Source organism: Protopterus annectens, chromosome 1.part0 (genome assembly GCF_019279795.1).
Source record: "Protopterus annectens isolate FY-2018-M chromosome 1.part0, PAN1.0, whole genome shotgun sequence".
NCBI lineage: Eukaryota > Metazoa > Chordata > Ceratodontiformes > Protopteridae > Protopterus > Protopterus annectens.
The window spans coordinates 790,074,319-790,097,605 of NC_056725.1; positions in this window are offsets into that span (position 1 = coordinate 790,074,319).

Genomic DNA, 23,287 nt, shown 5'->3' on the forward strand with positions numbered 1-23,287 from the left:
TCCAGACACAGAGAGGTTTCAGAGAGGCAAGAACAGGCGTGCCAGAGGTAGAGGGCAAGCTAGAGGCTCCTACAGAGGGCGTCAATGGCAGCCTCCCAACCAGAGAGGTAATGCAGGACCTACAACTGCTGCACAGGGACAGGCTCAATGACTTTACTTTGACACCACCAACCAGGGCTCAATTGGAAGCACCCTTGGGCGGAAAGCTTTCTTTATTCTCAGAAAATTGGCACAGTATTACGAGGGACAAATGAACACTACAAATAATAGACAAAGGATACAGGTTCCATTTTCACACATTACCAAAAAGAAAAGGCATGCCAGACCTGCCACCAAATCAAAGGGCAGAGGCTTTGAAACAAATCTCCAGCTTAATGCAAATGAAAGCTATAGAAAAGGTTCCTCTCAGAACAAGGCCAAGGATTTTATTCCAGACTTTTCCTTGTGCCAAGAAAAGAAAAACAATGGAGGCCTATTCTCAACTTGTCCGCACTGAATACTTATCTCATTGTACCAAAGTTCAAAATGCTGACTCTACAGCAGCTCCTTCCCATGCTGGGCAAGGGGTCTTGGCTGGTAACTCTAGACCTCAAGGAGGCATACCTGCATGTCCCTATCAGACAAAGTTGCAGAAGACACCTCAGATTTCTTGCAGGTTCAGAGCATTATCAATTCTCAGCATTGCCCTTTGGCTTATCTACTGCACCCAGAGTATTCACAAAATACTTGGCATCAGTAATTGCACACTGCAGACTTCAGGGGATTCAAATTTACCCATATCTGGAAGACTGCCTTATGCAAGCGGACAGCCAGCAAACTTTGGTAAAACATTTGAATTACGCCATTCACCTGCTTCAGGCCCTGGGATATACAGTCAACATTCACAAATCAAGACTTGTTCCATCCCAAAGAATAACCTTTCTGGGTGCGAATCTAGATACAACCACCCAAATGGCTTTCCTCACAGAAGAAAAACAAAGTCAACTACCAGATTACTTCAAAAGTCTGACAAGAAAACTCAGGCTGGGAAAAATGGGCCCAAGGGGAAAAAAATCCTGGCCAAAAAAGGGCCCCCCCCCCCCCCCCCCCCCCCCCCCCCCCCTGGGGGGTTTTAAAACCAAAATTGGCCCCAAAAAAAAAAAATTTTGCCATTCCCTTTTCTGGAATTCCCCCCAAAAAAAGCAAAGGCCCCCCCCCGCAATAAAGAAAGGGGAAACTAAAAAATGGTAAAAAAAACCCAAGGAGTTTTAAAATGGGGGTTTTTTTTCCAAAAGGGGGCCCCCCCCCCAAAGATTAAACTTATCTAGTTTCTATTTTCCTAGAAATTTTCAAAAAAACATTTCAATTTGTTTACTTTTGTAAATTAAAAAGTCATATTAGTATATTTTAAGACATTTATTAGACGAGTATTTAAATTGTTATCCTTTTGGAACACAAAGATTTTTATTTTGGGATTTATTTTTTGGCCAGTTACACATTGTCATCATATGCAGATGCGATGGACCAAATGTGTTTACAAAACAGGACATCATTATGTCTGGACCTGACCTACCAGCCATAGTGTTTCACTGTTCCATCTGACTAATGCTAGTTATGAGTAAAATTACAGTATTTCCTTGCTCTCTAGTTGTGGGGGCAGTGCCTCTACACCCCTGATCTCTGCATGCACTATCTCTTAAGATCTCAACAACTCAAAAAAAAAGGGAAATATACCTGCTACCTGTTTTCTGCATTAGTACAACCTCAGAGGTAGTGTATAGAGATCATGGGTGTGTAAGGAACTGTCCCTCTCATTTAGTGGTGTGGCCCTCCATAAAAATACAATTAAGTTTGGATTTCATTTAACGTAATATGCCCCGATGGCCTACTTGACAGTGGTAAAATTGTTCGAGGTAGACCATGCACAATATATTAGACTTCGCTATATCAATGTATACCCTTATAATAACACAAGAACATATTACTAAACTATCAAACATTATGTCATGGTGATATTACTTTGTATTGTATTATATTATGTGTCCTCTGCACATTTCATTTAATGTTAAAAAAAGAACAGATTACGTCAGTTGAAGCACTGTGTGCATGTATGTATGTATGTGTGATCGCGTGTGTGTGAATCCAGAATTTATGGTATCAGCAGCTGTGCAGATATTAACAATGGCAAGTTCTGCATTAAAAGCAGAACTACACTTATTTTGTAATTTATTCTTTTGGTAAATTCAAGAAAAGAAAACATTTTAATTATGATTAGTAAAGGTAATTACCGTATTACTTGGTTTCTATTCAATTGCATCAATGCACTCGTGTTATTTTAATTGAGTCTGGAATTATTGTAGCATTTAGAAAACATGTTCACAGCAGCTAGGTAATGTTGTGTTGTGTGTTGCATACTACTGATGGTTCCTTCAGGGTTCATCCAGTGTAAAAATGTTAAGAACCACTGAATAACATTATAAACAGCTCAGATTATCCATCATGTAATTAATATAAAAGCAGAAACATTATAATGTAGTTCCAAATGTATTGTGCTGTATGGAGAACTCAGAAACATCCATAATATACATAACTGCAAATACTGGGACTCCAGCAATACTTAAGAGTTTTCCAACTTAACCTAAAAGCTTTTCAGCCCCACAGAACACACAGTTTATTCTACTTTTGGAATACTTTCTCCCGGCATTTCCTTCACAGATACATGTAGACACCAGACTATGGTGTCTGGGGTTTCCTCATTATCCTGGAGGTAAACTGAACAAACAGAGAGAACCTATGTGCATATAGTTTAAACAGTTCAAATTTTACAATCATTGTAGTCACAGGTACAGAATGCTTTAGCGATGCTGTGATCTGATCACATAATTTAATTTCATATTTTATATATCTGAAAATCTGCTATTGTTTAATGTTTCTGTTGGCTATTATGTGACAGTCTTTCAGTAAACTATTATGGATCTTGATAAATTCTGATCATAAATGCATTATCAAAAGACAGAAGTTATCCATATCTCAATAAAAATCTACCCAAACAGCAGAGACCTCCAAGGCAGAAATGCACTCAACCACCACCACAACACAACATTAATCACGAGACACATAACGCTCCTAAACAGTGTGCTACTCAACCAAAGTCCCAAGGCAAAACAGCATGCCCAACACACTAGTCATAGGTGACTTGATAGTGACGCACGCTGATGTCCCACTCACTAGGTTGAATAAGGAGAAAGTAACAGTCAGCTGCCTGTCAGGTGCCAGGATCCACCACATAACGCATGCACTCAGGTCCCTCAACAACAGGTACAAATATGACTCTGTCATTTTACATGTTCATAGGTAGGTACTAGGCTATTGGCCCTAGGGCCTATACAAGCCTAGCCAAAAAGGTACCCTGGCTTTCACCACCCAAGAAAATTATTTTCCTGTGCCTCTGTCAAGCAAAACCACAGAAGTGATCCCCGGGGTGAAATTTCCTATCTCCCATCCAATCGTGAAGATTTTTCTTGAAGAGTGCTAATAAGGAGCTCTGTTTGACATAGGTAGGTAGTCTGTTCCAGAGTATGGGAAGTCTCTGGGACAGGAATCTATCCCTCCAACATGTTCTGTTTATTGTGGTGACAAGGTTTAGGTCCCTAGAGTGTGTAGCTCAGAGGGATTGGGATTTCTTTAAGTGGAGCATGTGTAACAGCTCTGGGTTTGACATAGCTTTGTATGTTAGGCAGAGATCGCCTCTGAGTAGGCGATATGCAATGGAGTAAAGCTGGAGTTTTTTGAGACGGTCTGCGTAAGGCATCTGTTTGAGGCCACTAATCCTCTTTGTGAGGTATTTTTGTGGTCTTTCCAGTTGTTGTAGATGTCTTGTGAGGTACATACCAAAAGGGGCATTGTACTCTATAATGGGTCTAATGAGTGATGAGTAGAGGGGAACAATGACCTCTTTTTTTCAGGATGAGAAACCTTTTGTGATGAGGTGTGTCACGTAGAAGGATTTCCTGACCACTGTGGCAATGTGATTATCAGAGGAGAGACTACTGTCCACCTGTGTCCCAAGGTCTCTTATCACACATTCAGTGTTAAGTAGACTACCACCTATGTGGTAGTTCATGGGTACAGAGTTTTTACCAAAGGGGATGACAATGCACTTTTTGGCATTGAGTTTAAGACCATGTCTTTGACACCATGCATCTGCCTCAGTGAGGCCCTTTTGTAGAATGTCCACATCATTAGGAGTTTTGATTATGGCTTCTAGTTTGCAGTCATCTGCAAATTTAGTTAGCCCAAGACCTTCTGTGTTAGCCTGTACTTCAAAGAAGTAGATACCAAATAGGAAAGGACCCAGGACTGAACCCTGTGGTACTCCACGTTTCACTGGTTTGAAGTCTGATTTGGAGTCTGCTACTTTCACAGTGTGGGTTCTGTCAGTAAGCCAGTTGGCAACCAATCTTGTGACATAGGGATTTATACCTAGTTTAGTGAGTTTATCTATAATGCCAGAGTGGGGGATGGTGTTGAATGCCTTGACGAGATCTAGATAGGCTGTGTGAACCACCTTACCCTCATCTTTACACCTAGGTCTATCCCTTGGCTGCTGTGCTTCCCCAGCTTTGGTGTACACACTTTGTTTGCCCTGCCTGTTCGTAAGGCACTAACATTGTGGAACTGCCCTGTCCTGTTGGCCAGCTACCTCATCCCATCTCATAACAGCCGTCTTCACCCTAAACTAAGGAAGTGATTCATATCTCGCCCTGAGAAATAGCCCCGCAAGGACAATAAAAAGGAAGATATTGCCCTGCCTGTTCATAAGGCACTAACATTGTGGAACTGCCCTGTCCTGTTGGCCAGCTACCTCATCCCATCTCATAACAGCCATCTTCACCCTAAACTAAGGAAGTGATTCATATCTCGCCCTGAGAAATAGCCCTGCAAGGACAATAAAAAGGAAGATATTGCCCTGCCTGTTTGTAAGGCACTAACATTGTGGAACTGCCCTGTCCTGTTGGCCAGCTACCTCATCCCATCTCATAACAGCCATCTTCACCCTAAACTAAGGAAGTGATTCATATCTCGCCCTGAGAAATAGCCCCACAAGGACAATAAAAAGGAAGATATTGCCCTGCCTGTTTGTAAGGCACTAACATTGTGGAACTGCCCTGTCCTGTTGGCCAGCTACCTCATCCCATCTCATAACAGCCGTCTTCACCCTAAACTAAGGAAGTGATTCATATCTTGCCCTGAGAAATAGCCCCGCAAGGACAATAAAAAAGAAGATAGCAACCAGTTGCCCTGCCTGTTCGTAAGACACTAACATTGTGGAACTGCCCTGTCCTGTTGGCCAGCTACCTCATCCCATCTCATAACAGCCATCTTCACCCTAAACTAAGGAAGTGATTCATATCTGACCCTGAGAAATAGCCCCGCAAGGACAACAAAAAGGAAGATATTGCCCTGCCTGTTTGTAAGGCACTAACATTGTGGAACTGCCCTGTCCTGTTGGCCAGCTACCTCATCTCATCTCATAACAGCCGTCTTCACCATAAACTAAGGAAGTGATTCATATCTCGCCCTGAGAAATAGTATGTGTTTTATAACTTCTGTCAATAAAAGCTGCACTGTATAAACTTTTGTAGGTTTTAAAGTACACCTTCCTGCTAGGGAGACCAACAGCCATAATCTTCCGATTTCTCTTCTTAGACCACCTTCCCTCCTACACCACTATAAATACCTAGTATCCCTTAAGTCCTCCTCTATTTCCAAAACCAGCTACCTCCTAAGGGAATCTATTGTAGCTATACAGCCTTTGGCCACTAAGTGGCACCCTATCCTAGATCTAGCATTCTGTCTACATATTCATCATACATGTATATAGACTCCTTGCTTGTAAAGTCATAGTCCCACTTCATTCCTCTATCACCTTTCTCTGTACCAACTCAGCTACCCTCCCCCTATCCCTACTATCAAGACTAACACCTTCTACCCTTTCCACCTTCACTTACCTTAACCTCAGCTCTCCACTGATTGTTCTCCTTGCACTCACTACAAGCGCTCACTCCTTCTGTAGCTCTACCGCTCCATTCAAGTGGCTCACTGCTCTACCCTGCCCTCAATTCCCACCCACTCCCACTGGTCCTACACTTATTACAAACCCATACTCCCTCCCTCCCACATCACCCAATCCCCTCACAACAGTATTCCTCCCACTTTCTCTCAAAACACCTGCCCCTACACCAACCATACCTCATCAAGCAATTCTCCTCCCCACTCATCCTTTAACTAAATTATCCTAAACACAAACATTTTATTGTTTACTTCTAATCAAAAGACTTTCCAAAATGCTCTCTCCTCCCACTACTATCCCTGCCCTTACAACTCTCCTACTACTCATTCTTATCCCTCTTTACCAAACTACCTGTTATACCAACCTCTACCTAAACTCTCAATATCAACTACCACCTGCCTACCCCACAAACCATTTCCACAATATCTCCCCTTCTTTAATCCCCTTACACCCCACCTTGCTCTCAACACTAAAACTCTTCCAAATCCAAACCAAATACTACAAACAAACCCTCCCCCTCACACCCATTCCTAACCACACTTCTACGAAACTTATCCACCTTCTCTCCTACCTTAGCTTAGCAGGCGATATTCATCCCAACCCTGGACCAAACAATTCCCAAACAAGTTACCTTAGCTCCAATAAAAAACCTAACTGTGAATACCTAACATTCCTCACCATCAACGCCCAAAGCTTAGCCAATGAAATTACTCTCTTCCATGCCTGGCTCAAACATAACTCACCTGACATACTAGCCATCTCAGAAACATGGTTAAAACCTCACATAACAGACAATGAATTCCTTCCCCCCGGTTTCCACTCTCTCCGATGTTACCACCAAAATAAAAGAGGTGGTGGTGTAGCATTAATCTACTCCAATCACTTATCCATCACTCCCTTCCCAATCCCCATCCCTACCTTCAGTAACGCAGAACTAGTATCAGGCATTCTAAAATTAAATGACCATAAAAGCATCTGCATCATCTCCCTTTATATTCCTCCTGGAAACAACACCAAAACCCTAGAAGACATCCTCTCTTGGACCTCCTTAAACATTAAATATGAAACCTTTATAATGGGAGACTTCAATATAGACTGGCAAAAAATCAGCAACCATAATCCCACCTTATCTATTAATCTCTTCAATTTTACTCAACTTATTAACTCTACAACCAGACCTAACAAAACTAACCTCACAGGCTCCATCCTAGATTGGATCCTGGTGTCCCACCCTAACAGAACCACTTCATCTGGTGTCTCTCCCAACTCACTAGGAGACCACCTACCTGCCTTCACCCACAGAACCACTTCCTCTTTCTCACACAAACTCTTACATACTCAAAACTTAACTAACTTTAACCCCTCCACCTTCTCTGACTCCCTTAAATATATAAACTGGAACCCACTAAAAACCTTACCCCTAGACAAAGCCACAATTTCTTCAACTCCAAATGCCTTTCTGTCCTAAACTCACTAGCCCCAATACGAACAAAAAGAGTCAAAGCCAATACTGCTCCTTGGCTAACAAAAGAAACCAAAAAAGTAATGCAACAAAGAGATAAATCTTGGAAATGCTATCTACATCATAAACAACCAGATCTCCTACTTAAATACAAACAACTACGAAACCTAGCCAAAAAACAAGTCATAATGGATAAAAAGTCCTACTACAACCACCTACAAACAACTCATGCAAAAAACCCTAAACAATTCTGGAATTCCATTAACTCTCTCCTTAAGCCTTGTACCACTAACAACCCCTGCCCTGACACTAGCAAATCTGACCAAGAAATTGCCAACCTATTTAATACCTTCTTCACCTCTTCCATTGCTGAGCTAACCAAAACCTTCCCCAACAACTCTCCCCCACCTCCCTGTGGCCATGCTTCCTTTGCCTCATCTCCTTTAACCCCTACCTTTGAACTGAAACCTGTGTCTACCCTCCTTATAAAAAAACTTCTCTCCAAACTCAAACCTTGCACCAATGCCTCCTTCTTAAAAACTGCCTCTGACAGTATTGCACTCCCTATCAGCATCCTGATAAATAGATCTCTTTTTGAGTCCTATGTTCCCAAACTTTGGCGCTCTGCTTTTATTCCCCCTCTCCATAAAGATGGCAAAAACTGTAACTTCTCCAACTTCCGCCCCATAGCTATCCTCTCACCAATCTCCAAAATTCTTGAAAAATGCATTCACCTACAGCTCATGCCATTTCTAACCAAACACCAGCTGCTCTCTCCCACCCAACATGGCTTCCGCCCTGGACATAACACTAACACAGCCCTCCTCTCCTTCTTACACTCTGTTAATTCAGCTCGTGACTCTGGCAACTTTGTTTCATCTATTCTATTAGACTTATCTAAAGCTTTTGATACTATCTCCCACTCTCATCTGCTAAATCATCTATCAAACCTCAACATCTCCCCCAATACTCTATCCTGGTTTTCCAGCTACCTTTCAGACAGGTCCCAAGCCGTGAAATGGAGCCAAGCTTCCACCAGCTTCCTCCCTACCCCCACAGGAGTTCCCCAAGGGTCCATACTTGGCCCCCTAGTATTTAACATCTTCTTTAATGATTTCCACAAAGCCATCCCCAATACCAAAATTGTCCAATATGCAGACGACTCAACTTTGATCTGCTATGCCTCCAACTTTACAGATCTCAAGTCTCTAACCCAAACCGCCTTCTCAACCACTGAAAAATGGATGCATCAAAACCACCTTACACTTAATGCTACCAAAACTAAGATTCTCCTATTCTCTCACTCTAAATCCACCCCCACTGAAAAAAAACTCTTTTATTATTATTAACCCAAACAATTCCACCATTGATATTGTTCCCTCCGCCAAACTCCTAGGTGTCACCATTGACGAACACTTAAAATTTAACACCCACATCCAACTCAACATAAAAAAACCCACATAAAACTCAGCCTACTGTACAGAAATAATCAATTCCTCTCACCCTCTACTTGCCACACCTTGGCCACTACTTATCTCCTGCCATCTCTTCTATATGGTGCTCCTCTGCTTACAAATCTATCTTCCACCCTAACCTCCAAACTAGAAGTTTGCTACAATAAAATCTCCAAATTCGCCACCAAAGCTAACTCCCTCTCCCATCACTGCTCCTCCTTACAAACTCTAAATTGGCTTGAACTCCCTAATCAACTACTCTGCCTGCAAATAGTCTCTGGCCTCAAACTAATATTCCAACCCACCAGCTGCCCCGCACTATTCAATATTCTTCAACCTTATACACCCCCCAGACCCCTCAGATCTTCCCACCAAAACCTTATTTCCATCCACAAACCCAAGCACCCTGCTGGTCAACTTCTATTCTCCTATTTCCTAGCTAAAAAATGGAATGCCCTATCCTCTACTTTAAGGACATGTGACAACCTACACTCCTTCAAAACACAGCTCCATTACTACCTGCAAACTCAAAGGAAATGTAACTGCTCTCTTTATTCTTCACCACCCAAGCTCTCATCCCCTGACTCTCCTGGCTAAACTTCCATACCTTACTAATTTTCCCCTATCCTTCTTCATTAATGTAACCAACTTATTTGCATCTTCCTTTGCTATATGCCTCTCTTCCTCCAGGACAATCCTCATTTAACCATCCTATTTCCTTAATTATTAACTACTTAAATATTGAAAGCTTTTACCAGCTGTCTGTGGAACTTCCACCCAATTTTTCTCTGTAAAACAAATAATTTTTTGCTTATATCTTGTTTATGTATTTTATTTTATTTTACTTGTACTTTATTGTAGTGTCACTATTTGAATTGTAACATTGTTCTGTGGAGCTTTTCTCCCCGGGCCTCCACTGAAAACGGGCTCTTGAGCCCAGTGGACTACCCCGGTCAACAACTGGAATAAATAAATTAAAAAATCTATGGCTTTGGTGACTACTTCAAAGAAGTCTATCAGGTTTAGGAGACATGATCTGCCTTTTACAAACCCAAACTGTGTGGGGTCCAGAGTTTGGAGATCTCCGATCTCTTTGTTTATGAGTTCCATGATGATATGTTCCATGGCCTTGCAGAAGAGGCTCGTCAGGCTAATGGGGTGGTAGTTCCCGGGATCTGTTGTGGCCCCCCCCTTTGTGGAGTGAGATAACTGTCATGGTGCGCCATTCAATGGGCACAAAGCCTGAGGTGAAGCTATGATTGAACATGGCACTTAGGTGGGGTGCCAGTTCATTCTGTAGTTCATGTAGAAGGCAGCCTGGGATGTTGTCAGGTCCCATGGATGCTGTGTTCTTGGCTTTGGAGAGTGAGGTTTTTACCTGTGCAGCTGTGATTACAGGAACTTTGCATTCTTCCGGTATAAAGATGGGCCCTTTAGGGGGTGAAAGGGGGGTAAAGTTAGCACTGCACCTATCTGCCAGGATGTTGGCAATATCAGTTGATTTTGTATATTTAGTGTCATTGTGCTGTAACTCAGAGCAGATCTGAATGATGATATTGAGATTTTTGACATAGCTATAGAATGCTTTGTGGTTGTCTTTAGAATCAGTGGCAATTTTGCTTTCATAACTAGCTTTGGAGGATTTTATGAGGGATCTCAGTATCTTACTGAGGCTGACCAGGGAGTTCCTCCAATTGTGGGATTTTACTGTTTTTTGCAACAGTTTCTTTCTTCTGTTGTAGAGTTTGTTTATGGCAGAAGACCATCAGATTGGCTTCTTTTTTTGGAGGATAGCATCTTGGTTCTGTTAGGGATAGCACGATCCATGCACTCGTGTAAGTGCTTATAAAGTGCATTTGTGTAGGATTCAGCAGTTGTACCTTTATTGTCCATCTGCATGGGTGTCGTTAAGTTTGCCACTTCTGTCTTAAGAAGCGTGAAGTTGGCTTTGGAGAATTTTTTATGGTTGTTTTCCTAATGGGGGATGGGAGCGGGATGTGGATGTCTAGGGTGATTAGCTTGTGGTCGGATCTGACCAATGAGGAGCTGACCTCTGATGTGGAACACCGGTCAACCATGTTGGTGATGACCAGATCTAGGATATTGCTGCCCCTGGTGGGGGTGTGGATAAGTTGATCCAAGGCGTTGGAATTGATGATTTCCAGAAACCGTTGAGCAAAAGAGTTGGTACATGAGTAGTTTTCCCAGTTAATGGTAGGGTAGTTGAAATCACCCATTATTAGAGTGTTGGGTTGTACCTTAATATTTTCCAGTATATCAAGAAAAGAGCAGTGGGAATTCTGGGGCATGGTGGGGGGTCTGTAGCAAGCTACAATCTGGATTGCGGTTTTGCCCAGAGTTAGTTGAACTTGGATAATCTCGGATGCATTATGCTGAGCAACTAGCTTGGAGGTGTGGATATCCTTAATGAATATGTACACGCCTCCACCTTTAGTGTTTCGGTCCGGGTTTTGTGGCTGAAAGGTGTGGTATGAATTATAGCCTGGTAATGTGGGTGTGAATGACCTGAGACATACCTCCCTGGACTACTTGAAAAGAGACATGTAGGAGCTCTTGGATTATGTAGCCCAGGCAGGTATAACCCTAGCCCTGAGCAGCATTCTACCATCACCCAGAATGATACCACAGTACAAATAGAAAATGATTGATTTCAACAATTGGCTAAGTTTCTGGTGTCATTCTAAGGGGATCCAGTATCTGTCTGCCTGGGATGACATGATTGACAGACCTCGATGCTTTCCAGAGATGTTCTGCATCTGTCACCCCTGGGCTTCCGGATACTGGCCAAGGCTCTTGCCACCCCTATAGTGCCTTTTTTTAGAGTCTATATTATAAGAGCGAGGATTTAAATATTCAAACACCATTTGGGCGACACCAAATAGTTGAATATTTAAAACCTCGCAAGTGTGAATGGAGATCACCGTAGGTAATTCTTCCATTTACTTCAACGTAGTGCAATGTCAGAGTTGGTATATTTAAGTAGCAGGGGGTGTAGGGGGTGCAGGAGGGCTTGCCCCCTGCTCAGAGTGATCAGGTAGGTTTTCCTTTTATTTTTACATTTTTTTATTTTCGTTTCGGTGTTTCCCAACTTTGCTCATATGGTGTCACCCATATGGTGTTCAAAGTTGTGAAACTCCATTCTTATAATATAGAACCCCTTTTCAGGTGGTGTTCCAAAGACCAAATTACCACCGTAGCATCTCCAAACAAATGCAATCTGAGGGTCATGCTGCTCAATGCTAGAAGTCTAAATCTCAAAATGCACTCGCTCAAAGCACTCTTTAAAATGGAGAACATCGAAATTTGTGCTGTAGACCTGGTTTTAGGCAGCAGAAAGCACCCCTGCACTTCCAGGCTATAACTCATTCCACACCTTTCGGCCCCAGAACTTGGATTGAGGCTCCAAAGGCTGTGGTGCTTCCATATTCATAAAGGATGCGCACACCTTCAGACTGGTAGCCTAACATAATGCATCAGAGATACTTCAGGTGTAGCTAACACTAGGTAAGACGGCGATTCAGATTGTAGCCTGCTATAGGTCCCCAACCATGTCCCAAGATTCATATTCCACGTTCCTAAGCACCCTGGAGAATATTAGGGTCCAACCTAATACTCTCATACTGGGTGACTTCAACTACCCCTCCATTAACTGGGAAAAATACTCATGTACCAGTACACTTGCCCAACATTTCCTGGAATTCATTAATTTTAATGCCCTGGACTAGCTAATTCTTACCCCCACTAGAGGTAGCAACATCCTTGATCTGGTCATTACTAACATGGGCAACCATTGCTCTAAACCAATAGTCAACTCTTCCCTGGTTAGATCCGACCACAAACTAATCAACTTGGAAATCCATATCCCTCCCACCCCCAGCAAAGGTAACCACCATGAAAAACTTCTTCAAAGCTAACTTTGGGCTCCTAAAAACAGAAGTGGCTAACTTCATGGCACCCATGCAAATGGAGAACAGTTGCATGACCACCAAATCCTACATCAATGCATTGAATGAACACGTACACAAATGCATGGATCTCGCCATATCCAATAGAACCAAGACGCTCTCCTCCAAAAAAAGGAAGCCAATCTGGTGGTTCCCTGCCATAACAAACTCTACAACAGAAGGAGGAAACTGATGCGGAATAAAGTGAAGTCCCAAGACTGGAAAAACTCCCTTATCAGCCTCAACAAAAAGTTGAGATCCCTCATCAAATCCTCTAAAGCTAGCTATGAAAACAGAATTGCAGCAGATAGTAAAGACAACCACAACAGTAAAACTGAAGAAAGTAAAGTACAAAAAGCAGATTACTCCTCACAAGAGAAAATCTAGGCCAAAACATTCCTCATACTTTCAAAATTAGCCAGGATAAACTTCAACATATGAGCCTTAAAGTTTAGAATTCTAAAAAGTAAAGTTGCAGAAGCACACACTTTTTTTTCTCCAAACCTATCAAAAGCTTTTCCATAGTTATCTGAAAAAGAGGCAGAAGGATTAGAATTAGCATAGTGTTTAGCAGCAGCTGGATTCAGTAAAGTTTTAGACATTGAGTCATGTCTATCACTGGTATATAAAAACTTGAAAGACTGAAAAACTTTATACAATTTATCTGCTTTTTGTGAGCAGCAGGTTGACTATCAGGGAAATTGCAGGCAATGACAAAAATATTTTCCAAAGCTGACATAACTGGAGGGACTGGTAAAGGTTTTGGAAATTCTGGTTAAATTTTCTGAGGGACTGAGAAGTATCAATTTGCAAATAAAGGGGAATATATGTTGTACATGTTGGATGTGGACAATTACATTTCTGTCTACACAAAATAAAAGAGATTAGAAAGGCAGATCAACTATTTATTTCCTTTGCACATACTAAATTGGACAAATCACTTACAAAGGCACCTCTAGCTAGATGGTTGACATTGCATTTCGTTTATCTATAACAAGTTGAATCTCCCCTTAACAATGCCTTTAAAGGCTCACTCAAACAGATCTATGGCAACTTCTTCTGTGTTCCATTCTAGAGCTTCTATGGATGATATATGTGCAGCTACAACTTGGTAAAATCCTCATACTTGTATCACTCATTAGAAAGTAGAGCTGGTCTCAAGAGGAAGAGAAGCCTTTGGCTCAACCATATTCAGGAATATCCTTCTTTAGAGTCCATCCAGTATTTTAGCTAGCTGTCCCATTAGTTGAGGAATGAATGAATGAAAATTGACAACATCAGGTGAAGAAGTTATGTACTCACCATAAGTTCCATCTTTGTTGTCCATTTTCAATCTTCCTCAACTCCCCATCCATCAACCCCCACCATTTTTAATGACTGACTTCTGGAGGAGTGAGAGGCTTCAAGGACAGCACTGATTTTCTGTGAACTGCAGTTATGGCATATCATAATAGTCTTCCTGTCAAGCAGCAAACAGGATCTGAGAGATGTTATGGGTTGATGCATTATGGGTAGGGAAGGAGCACAAGAGGTTTTGGAGGCCACAAGCTTGTATAATGTCCAAGTCAGATCCAAGGATAGGATCCAAACCCATTAGTTTTGGAATGAATGAAAATTGACAACATCAGATCAACTTTTAACAGCAAAAATAAAAATGTGCGCTCCCATTTAAAAGTACAAAAAAGTAATGTTTGAAAGTACTTCTTTTTCAAAAAAAAGTAAGTTTTCTTTAAGAAAATCATAACATGGAAAGCTTTCCCTCAAAGGGAACTTATTAGCATAGTAATGGACCAGTGTTTTCCAAATGTCGATCCACGAAAGGTCATGGAGGGATTGGTGGCAGTAAAGGTCTGAAGGGCTTTGTGCCCAAACTTGATTTTTTATCAGCTCAGATTGAGCTAAAGGTTTGGATGTGGAGGGTACCCTGAAGCTTTGGAAGCTGGTCAGCTGTTATATCAGACAAAGGATATATATGTAGCTTAGGCTTACTGCTAAAGTGATCATAATAATGAACATCTGCCGGAATCACAGATGCTGTATTTGGATAACAGAACAGAGGAAAAATGTGGGCTTTATATTTATTTTTCTACCTGTTCCATTTTTGCCATGCCTGCACAATCTCTTAGTTGGTATATATAGAGCTTGCAGGTCTGAGGGCTTGTCCCAAATTGTGGAGGGTGGGGTGAAGCAGTGAAGGAGGGCACATCATGGTGCAGGGTGCGGCCAATCAACTTGCAAAACAAAATTGTTCTGTGCATTTTGTGACCACTGCAGTGCTGTTCAGTTGGGGATGTGAGTTTCTGTGACTTGAGATGTTTTAGCTGGGCTTATCTATGCATCATTTAAATGGCACATTAATCATAGAGAAGTCTTTAAAAGGTCTATCATGCAGAACATTCCAGAAAAAGAGCTTTTTTAAAAAAAGAAAAAAAATTGCGATTTTGGCTTAAATTTCTACATGAAGTTTCTAAATGAACTAGCCTCTCCCATACTACAGAATTTAAAGGCAGGAAATGTATCACTAATTTTCTGTTTTATACTTCTTCATTTTATTCTTGTTCCTGTGTACTTAAATAGTAAAATACTGAATGTTCTTAGGTTACACCTGGAATTACAATCAAACGTAAAGCATGATATACCATGGACAGATGACACTGGTGTATCTTGAACAGGTATAAAAAGACTTGCATTTGCTGCTTTTTTGTTTCCCTTAGCCTTCTAAACTACTATGCCTCCCCCTTTCCTAAGGTTCTGAACAATGCTATCAAATCCTTTACACATGAATGAATGACCAAATGCTCATTTTGTTGTACTGCATGATGTTTTCAAATCAAATGTTTTCTGTGCAGTTATATACTGGAATTAATAACTTTTCTGGAAACAGTATAATATCACAGTATCAGACTTTTATTTTCATAAATAAGACCGTGAATCTGGATATAGATAAATTCATGAGATAAGGGTGTAAGGGAAATGAACAAATTCATATTCAACAATTAAACATTCCAATGAAACAACCATTTTGAACGTCCATTTAACTAACATTTTGAATGTTTTTTGGTGGGAGCAATACCCCATAGTCCAAACCTCCTGTAGTTCTGCATTTAATTAACTCTGGGATTGCTGCACACTGTGGTAGCAAATACTTTCCCATTTCAGTGGCCTGTTTTGAAGAATGTATTTGTCTGAAATCACTATTACTGTAAGAGTGACATTGGCTGACTCACTGACTCCTTGAAGGAGTGCCAGGTCCATTTCACAAGAATATAAAGGGCTAAAAGCTTAAAATGAACTAGGAACTGAACTATGTTTAAAGCTCCTTTTGATCCATATCAGGAATTCTTTAAGAAAAAAATCCTTAAAAGTACAACATATTCGGTTATCCAAAAAAGTTGTCATAAAAATATATTTCTCACTTAAAAGCTGCCTCTGCATTTAATGAATGTACTGGTATGCTGAGCATGTGCAGTGCAGACATCTGAATCTGTTTTGTATGAACTGTTTCTTTGGGGATTTCATTGTTATGCTCAAATTACCAATCAGGAAGCAGATTTCAGGTTATTACTTTGTAATTCTCACAAATATGATGCATCTTCATTTTAAATAAACATGAGAGATCTTGAAAATCTGGGATTTGCATTCACATAGAAATAGATTTATTGGCCTTTAAGTGTTCTTTGTTGTACTGCATGTGACTTTCAGCTAGTAGGTCAGTAAATAAATCAATAAGAAATAAACTTAAAACAAAAATTAAAACAATGTCTAAACAAGACACAAGATAAATTATTAAACTGTTGTATTATAGACTTGCAATTAGGGATCTGCAAGCTATCTCAGGGTTAACCAGGCAAACCTCAAAAGTCATGCTTCTGAAATTAAATAATCTTAGATTTCTTTGCCCTCTTAATGAATCCTCAAATCTGGACAGTTGGGAAGGTAAACTAGAATACAGGTTATTACAAGTGCTTGCAACCTGTTTTAAGAAGCACAGTAAATTTGAGTATAAAATAAAAAAAAAAGAAATTTTATCTTATCAGCATTTTTAATTTATCTTATTCAGCTTGGCTGAAGAAGTGAAACTTACACAGCATGGTCTGTCATGTGTTTTTTTAGACAAACTGTCTTTAGCCTGTATGGATTATTATGGTTCCGCATTCTTGTCTCAGCTGAAGTTTGAAAAATATAGTTCAAGGATTAAACAACAAAAAGAAGTTCCAAATTAATTGTTTAATACTAGAAATAAAAATACATTCATTGCTCAAACAACACCCATGTGATGGAATAAATTAACTATACTCGCCATTTCAATCCATATCTTTAAAGAGTATTGTTCATGGTATGGAGCAAGTGTGAGTAATAAATCCTTGAACTTGGGTATGACCTCTTTACCACATACATCAACAAGTTATACAGTTTATGATGAAAACAATGTGCTGTTTTTGCAGTTTATTTTGTTGATAAGAATAGGCCCTGGAATATTTTTCAGAGCTGAAAATGACATTGTGAAAGACTGAACCTACAATGTCTCACTATCTAAATTAATAAACCCTACACAGCTCACTAAAACCTTGTGTGTGTGTCACAGCATAACATGCACACAACAGGGTGCTGATTTGTATTCAGTAAGTGGGTCTACACAATGTGTAGAGCCACACAAACACAGTAAACATTGTGGCATGTTAATTACTGCATAAGCAGCTTTACTGTATGCTAATCAACCAATCCAAGATGACCGAGCTATTGAACAAGCTATAAAGCAATTGTGTGCACTTACAGGGTAGCCTTTGTACTCCAGAACCTATTGGACTACAGCCACAGATACTACACTAGAGGAGGAAGAATGTTAGGGGGTGTTGTTCTTCTGCATGTGTATGTGCAACAGGCTCAAGCCTATGCTGCTGCTGATGATGATGATAGATGTCAGGCAAGGAGGAGAAGTGTGTTTAGACCCAGTTTAACTTATCATAGTTTACACGATGTAGAAATAGTAGAGCACTAAAGAGTGGATAGAGACACACTCCAGGAATTCTGCAACCTCTGTCTTCTTCACCTGAGAGCAAGAGCTAAACAAGCATCTTTGAAGACATGGTATGTCTAGCACTTAGAATATTAGGTACAGGAACCTTTCAGTAACCCACAGGGGATATGCTGGAGGTGTCACAAGCATCAGCATCCAGGATCATCCATCATTTCCTGAATGCTATGCTGCAGCATGCCATTGACTACTTATATTTCCCTGTACCCCTGAGGACAGAGCTAGAACTATGCACGAGTTCTACCCAATAGCACACTTCCCTGAAGTCTTGGGTGCCATAGACTACACGTACATTGAGATCAAAGCACCACCCAGGGAACAGGGAAGGGTTTACATCAACAGAAGAGCTTGCACTCCATTAACTGCCAGGTCGTGTTTAATGCTAGGGGAATCATCCTGAATGTGTGCACTGGCAACCCCAGCAGTTACCACAGTTCCCATTTCTGGCACACCTTACAGCTCTACCACAGGTTTACCAGTCATGATGTCTCACAAGTCCACTTATTGGTGGATGCAGGATATGCACTCAAATCATGGCTGATGATACCCATCAGAAATGCACACACACCAGCAGAGGAATGCTATAATGAGGCACATGCTCAAACAGGAAATATACAACATGTGTTTGGGCTGTTGAAGTCACTGTTTTGGTGCCCAGATACATTGGGAGGGGATGGGCTTTGCAGTATGATCCCAGTACTTATTCCAAAATTATCCCAGTTTTGTGTGTGTGTGTGTGTGTGTGTGTGTGTGTGTGTGTGTGTGTGTGTGTGTGTGTGTGTGTGTGTGTGTGTGTGTGTGTGTGTGTATGTGTGTGTGCGTTAACTCGAAACACGCCCTTCTGATGTCATACCTTTCTGCCAACAAAACAAATGCTTTTCAGCACAGGAAGATAGGTCAACCACTATGGATCAGCCTGTCAACCCTCCACCAGCTGCTGCACCAACACTCAGCACCTCTGGAACGCAACCTGGCAGTAATGCCTCAGCAGCCCCTGCACTACCTAGACCATTCACATCAGGTAGCATTGCCCCAGCTGCTGGTGCAGTGGTACCCTCAGGGAGTATTGGTGGATTAGGTGATTACATAACCCACCAGGAGATGCCAGGGATGGTGTGTGATGTCATAGAAACTGGCCTTGGTGTCTGCATCAGCCACCTGGAGAGGTTACTCATTAAAACAGAAAACAGACTCCCACATCAAGAAGTCTCACATGGAATTGAGGAAGGGGACAGTGATGACAGCTCTGAGGTGAGGGCTAGATTCTCACCGATCCCATGATTGAGGTGCATGTGTCTCTGATGTCCCCTACCTATCCCCAATTATGGTGTCACCCAACGTTTTGTATCCATCACCATCCCTGTATCTGTCTTGTTTGTCCTGCTTGTATGCACCTGCTTCCTCACCTACCCTACCTATCTGACCTTCACATTTCTATGCCCTTTCTCCATCATTCCTCTCTTCTTAAAATCCAAAAATGGACACCTGTCCAAAAAAAAATGTTGTCCCGTACATAGTTCTCTGCTTCGCATACTCATATGTGACTTCTTCTCAATGCACTTGGTCTAATACATTTGTCTGTACAGCATCATTGCCTTGTCACCCATCTGTGTTGTGGTAACAGTCCATATCCATCAAATTTTTGCCTACATGTGCACATTACTGTGTTGAAGAAGTGATTATCTATGGTTATTTCCTAATTCCCTCCTGCAGATTTCTTTATTGCTTCCCATTTGTACTTCCCTCTACTTGCCCCCTCATTTCACCACTTTCCTATCAACCCCATTTCCATACCTTTTGTCTGCATAAAAAATAGAATTACACACCACACATGCATGGCCAGAAATGGCCTATAAAAATAAGCTTTCACTTTTTGTCCTCTGCATTTGCACAGAGTTTGGTATCAACACACCAATGCCAAGCAGCATCGAATGGCTGGCTCTATACATCCTAGAGCAAAATCTGGTGACCTTTTGCCATTGGCCACACAAGTCTGGTTCTCTCCATGCAATGCAGCCTAAATTCACTGTGCGACAGACACGCAGAGTTAAAGCACAGTAAAAGAAATAGTAATCCAAAATTAGGCACCAGTGAAAAGCTTGTGTGTTGGAACTGCTGGTCTCCGGTGCCTAATTTTGGATTACTAGTTACGTTTTGGGCACTTTCACCACATCTTTGCTGTTTAACAGTAAAGGAACTACTTTGAAAAAGTTACTCTGACAGTTCATTAGACTTCTAAATGTAACAAAATGCAACTTCCTATGTGGAATGTTGACATAACTCACTTGAATGAAGTTTTTTTTTTTTGCCCATAGCATTAAAGCTTCAATTCTAGATGCATCTCACATAATTTCTTCACGTCTTAACACTTGCCACAGTTATGAGTTCTCATGGACGTATACTGAATAATGGTCAAAAAGAGTATTTGAAATGACATCCACTCCCACAACTTTCATATAGTTATCTGACCTCGTTTTTCTTGTCATAAGCCTGTTGTCCCTTTCCTAACCCTTCTATCCCCCTTTATCAGTCACTTCATGCTACAGAGCACGTCAGGTTAATAATGAGAACAGAACAAAAACATGTCCATGAAAGTTACATTACACAAAACATTGTTATGTGTATATCCGTATCTCCTTGTATTCACCCTTTCAATTACACCCCTCTTAACCTGTGTGTATCTATTAGGCTGATGGACATACAGATCATCTCATGGTTTCTGCGTCCTATCTTGACTCTGCTGATGGATAATAAAAATGTTACCTTAATTCAATAGATTATCAGTGCTCATGTAGTGTGCAAGGTTTCAAAATTTGCTGAAGGATTCCCTTTCTGTCATGTTCAGGTGGGGATGGATGAAATGTTCATCTAATGTGATGTGGAAACTGTCCTTACTGTGAAGAACCATACTGCAGACACTTTTCAGGATATCCAGTGCTACACAAATAGTTAACATATCTGGTCAGTTAGAATAATCATTTCAAAAGATGTACCACACCTTGTTATTTCTAGAAAGCTGTACACACAATTAACTTGTTATTCGTAGTGAGGCCTGCAACATAGCTACTAGTTGTGCAACTGTATTGAGGTAAGCATAACTGATAAAATTTGGGGAAGACACTTATTTTAATGTAGTCATTGATAATCACACTTGCACTCCTGATCACATTTACTTAGCTAATGACATCCTGACATGATTTGTGAAACAAAAAAAAAAAAATGAGAGAGCGAGAGAGATTTATCTGTATTTGAAACCTGGCTCACCTGTAGTCTGACCAGGAGTGCACAAGTTTTACACACTCTGTCACTGAGAATGCCATGCATTAGGTGTATCTTCCACATTCAGTACAGTCTAGAGTGCTGACGACCACACATCACCACTTAGACTGAGCAAAGGAAGACGTACTACATGAACAGCATTTGCTCACTGTTTAACATTGCACAAATTGATACAGTACACCCGATAGATGAGATAGATTCATCTTTACCTTTTGAATATAGCCTTACCCTTACTTATTGCTCCAATTTTACTTCATTAAAGAATATTTTTTGAATAATTGGAGCATTTTGAAGGAAAATAAGGATGTAATATCTAGAGTAGGTACTACACCTAAATTTACAGTTAGGCATGATATGAATTTTAAACAACTTCTAGATGGTATCAATAATAGGCCTAGTATAACCAATGGCCAAAAGAAAATGAATATTTGTGGTAATTGCCCTTATTGTAAGTTAATAATTATAGGAAATTCTATTAATATACAAGATTTTATCTTAAAAAGTAAATTCAAAACTAACTGCAATTCTAAAATGGTTGTTTATGTGGCTAAGTGTCAGTTATGCCCATGTTTCTACGTGGGCAAAACTATTCGACGACTTAGGGATAGGATATACGAGCACACCTATAACATCAGAAAAGGGTCCCTTGACAATGCATTAGCTAAACATGTGTTTGAATTTCCTACACATAGTTTTAAATTTTGGATATTGGATCAACTTATACCAAATATCAGAGGTGGCCCTATTGAATTGCAGTTAGACCGCTTGGAATTATTATGGCAAATTAAATTATTTTCATATTGTTGGCCTGGTTTGAATGATGTTTGTTCAATTATGGCTATTTTGAAATTGCGTAGCCTTACCAGGTAGTTAATTTAAGAATGTCATGAGGCTTACGTATTTTGCTTCATATTACCTTTTAATATATGTTTCATATTATCTTTCAATATATATTTTTATAGGTAATTTTTCATTAATACTTCTTATTCAAGGATATTAAGTGCTTATTTACTATGCATACAGGAAGGTTTTTATAGATGTATATAATATAATATATTTTATATAGTTGAACATAATATAGTTATTTTTACATTTATATTTTTACATTGTAATATTCAAATATATAGTAAATAATCTCTAATCTAGTTTATTGTAGGATTACTATGCATTTGATAATGTTTATTTATATACAATGTTGTTTATGTACATAAAAAATTTCTTATATATATATAATATTTCTTGAGTATATCACATAATAATATTGAGCAGGGAGAGTTTATTATTATTATTATTATTATTTTTTAAAGTATTTTTTTAAGTTCATTGTTGTTTAATAATATATTAATATATTATATATAGAAATATATGCATTAAAGTTTGTCCTGTTTTCTTCTAAAACAGGACTATTGTGATGCTGCACCTTTTAATTTGAGATGAGCAAGGGGCGTATTATCAGCTGACTATATGGAAGTTATTTAAATGGTGTGTTTTCACTTGTATAGTTCTCTGAAGAAGTTTGTACATTGTGCGTAAGAAAAGCACTTAAGATTATTTTATTTTTCCAATAAATTGTTCCTACGGACTTTTTGAGCTGCCTTTCGTGTTTTTACAAATTGATAAGGCAATGGAAACAGTTATTTATATAATAAAACTTTGGTCCCGACAATTTCTCCTATAATACATCTTGCATACTTCTTCACAATTCCAAGTTGAATTCATGAAATGCTAATCACACGTGTGAATACTTTGCCATCATCCATGAAAATCAGTTTCATAGCAATGCCCTTTCTGAAGAGGTGTCTAATGTGTCTTACTCTTGTTACAGGGCTGTTATCTTCCATTACATGGAAAGGCATTCAAAACTCCAAAAGAAGGGCAGTGACATTGTGCTTGAATAAACACATATTTTCTGATATTCATGTGTGGCCTGCAGGAATGCACTTGCAAATGCTATATCAGTACTTAGGCCATTGTCTAGCAGACAACAGAAATACAGAGCATAACTGCACTGTTACATTTGGTATGGGTTTATACTGACAC